Source organism: Lolium perenne, chromosome 4 (assembly GCF_019359855.2).
Source record: "Lolium perenne isolate Kyuss_39 chromosome 4, Kyuss_2.0, whole genome shotgun sequence".
Taxonomy (NCBI): Eukaryota; Viridiplantae; Streptophyta; class Magnoliopsida; order Poales; family Poaceae; genus Lolium; species Lolium perenne.
Window position 1 is genome coordinate 339,158,526 of NC_067247.2, and position 3,480 is coordinate 339,162,005.

Consider the following 3,480-nt stretch of genomic DNA (forward strand, 5'->3'; position numbering starts at 1 on the left):
CGCCTTTGAAATTGTGGACGCCGCTGGCTCATGGGTCCCACATGCCAGCCTCTATGAACAATAATATTTCTTTTCTTGGATTTTTTTACCCCTGATTTCTGGCTATTTGCCTTTTTCTTTGGAACCCCGACCGCCTTTGAAACGATGAGGGACGCTGGCGCATAGCTCCCACATGTCAGCCTCTAAGAACAATAAACATTTCTTTTCTTGGATTTATTGTTGACCTCTAATTAATGGCTACTTCGCTTTTTTTTCGATCCCCATCCGCCTTAGAAACGTTGAGGACGCTGCTGGCTCATGGGTCCCATATGATAGCCTCTATGAAAAGTAAAACATTTACTTTCTTGGATTTATTTTTGACACCTAATTAATGACTACTTGGTTCTTTTCTTTTGATCCCGTGACGCCTTTGAAACGTTGAGGGCCCCGCCGCTCATGGGTCCAACATGTCAGCCTCTATGAACAATAATAGTTTCTATTGTTGAATTTATATTTGACCCCTAATTTCTGGCTATTTGCCATTTTTCCATTGCCTGCCACCTTAGAAACGTTGAGGACGCCGCTGGCTGGGTCCCACATGTCGACCTCTTTGTACGATAAAAGTTTCCTTTGCTGGATTTATTTTTGACCCCTAATTTCTGGCTATTTGCCTTTTTCTTTCGAACTCCACCGCCTTTGAAACGTTGATGACGCTGCTGCAAACTGGGTACAATATGTCAGCCTCTTTGTGCGATAAACCTTTCCTTTCTTGGATTTTTTGGACACCTGATTTCGAGCTACTTGCCTTTTTCTTTCGATCTCCTGCCCCCTTTGAGAAACGTCGAGAACGATGTTGGTTCGTGGGTCCCACATGTCATCCTCTCTGAATGATAAATGTTGAGGCCGCGGCTGCAAGATACGTCCCACATGTCAGCCTGACTGTTGAATAAACGTTTCCTTTCTCGAATTTATATTTGACCCCTGATTTCTGGCTACTTTGCCGTTTCTTTCGATCCCCTGCATGTCTGCTACTCCACCGAAAAACAGACCGGCATGTATTCATCACAATGCTGGTAGCTAATTTAGGAAAAATGTGTTCATCACGGGATTCAAACAAAGATCTTCATCTCTGCTAAATTTTGATTTCACCAAAAACCGAACAGCGTGTGTTCATGACTTTAAGTTCACAAACACTATGGTTTCTCTATAAAATAAGGTCACCATCCGTTCCTTTATTGAAGGCATTTGCGAAAAGTGTCTTTGGCTAATGGGCACCAGTGCTCCTGCTGTTTAAAAAAAATCAAATATCATACATATTTGTTTCAAAAAATCTGAAAATAAATGTAGACATAATAAATAAAGTAACCTACAAGCGTGTAAAATTTTAATATGACATTCTTTATATTGTAGACTACACAAAAAAGACAAAATCTGTTGAAATTTGGAGATTTGAAATATGCATACCAGATCCACACGTTTGTTACTTTTGTGTAGCCCAGAATTTTTTGTATTTGAAACTGAAATTTTGCACGTTTATGGGACAATTCATTAGCTACTCCATGATTTTTTTCTAATTTTTTGAACAAATAAATATATTTTTTATTTTTTCTAAAATAGCAGGAGCACTGGTGCCCAAGAGCACCAAATCTCTTAATAGGCATTTGCGCCTAATAGCGTGAGCTTAGCTAATTTTTGAAGAAAAAAAAGATGTCCATTGTGGTATTCAGGACAAAGATCTTCATGTCTGCCATCGCACCAAACAACAAACCAGCATGTATTCATCACAATACGGGTAGCTAATTTGTGAAAAATATGTTCAAGACGGGATTCAAACAAAGATCTTCATCTCTCGCAAAATTTTGATTTCAGCAAAAACCGAACAGCGAATGTTCATGAGGTTAAGTTCACGAACACTATGTTTTCTCTATAAAATAAGGTCACCATCTGTCTCTTATTTCTCAAGGAAAAACAGGTGGAAGTGTTGGGACGAACCACATGGGTGCTTCTGGCTCTATGTTCAATCTTCTCTTTTGTACTGCAATCTTGAGCCTATGGCAGGACCTCCATTGACGTGCATTCTGCACCAATTTGGCCTTGGACGTATCCATGTATCACGGGCGCGATTGTGGGTAGCAAAGACACAGTCAGGTTTGAACAATTGGAAATCTGGTTCTGCAGCCTCTGCGTCGATTGGCGGGGGTAGCATGAAAATTGGGTGATTGAGTCCAAGAAATAAAGAACGCCCCTTCAAATTGTTCAATCTTTCCCACCTTGCCTCTTCTACAGGGTCCAAGGTATGGGCAGATCTCAAAAAAACGTAGCACCGTACCAAAGGATAAGACCTCAGCTTGTTACCCATATGTAATATTGAAGGACCGAGGATGGGCCGATAACCTTTAACCTGAATCCACGCGAGATCAGATTCACCAGTAATGGACTCTGCTCTCATTGGTGCCAGGAACCAAGTGCGCTGGTCAGAAAATCCAAGAAATACATCTTCATCTTCATAATTATGATTATCACCATCATCATCTAATTCTTCATCATCTAATTCTTCATCATCGAATTCGTCTTCTTCTAATTCTTCTTCTTCTAATTCTTCTTCATCAGCATCATTATCTTCATCGGCACCTCCATCGCCTTGAGCCACATTTGCTTCATCATCTTCCATGACAGCATCTCCCTCGATTTGAGCGAAAATTGCAGCCACTTCTGCTTCTTCATCTTCAATGACAGGGGCGTCAATGAGACGCGGGGCTGCATGTGTCCCTGCAATGCACAAAGATCAACCACAATGCAGCAAGTAGGAACTACACTGAAAATTATCTCTTCTCTTCTATCTTCTATTTTCTACTACTATAAGGCACCAGTTTTTAACAAGACATGTAGCAGCAATTCCAACTGTTGGCGTCCAAAATCTAACGGTTGGGATTAGAGGTATTCGCGTGAAAAAAATACCACACCAGTGTCCACTGTTTCTAGAACCGTCATGTTTCCATTGTGAAGAAAAATCAGAGCAGTCTCACACCAATATCACACGTCCCACTTGATAGTGATTAAGAAAGGTTCTAAATTTTTGTTCATATTTATAAACTATATGCTCACACTTATTTTGATGGTATAACCAAATTATTAGTTGTATTGAAAGTTTGAACAACATTTAGAACGCAACTTTTATACATCGATTGCGAATCGTAATTGGTCCAACATGTGCAGCATGCCATTTACTAGTTAAGACATAAAACAAAGACTCACCACAGGTATATGGTTCCCAAACCAGAACATCTCCATACGGATATGTAACTGCGTATACACGATGTAGGTGTGAACTTGTACCATATCCAGGAATGCCCATGGCATCGACATAGCTGTTTCTATCAAAGAATTCAGGGTTTCTCAGGATATTCCACTCCTTTTCTAGGGGCGCTTGTAGGATAGCGATCAATTCGTCAAATACAACAATTACCTCGTAATGCCATGGCCCTGCTAGATCATCTTTGT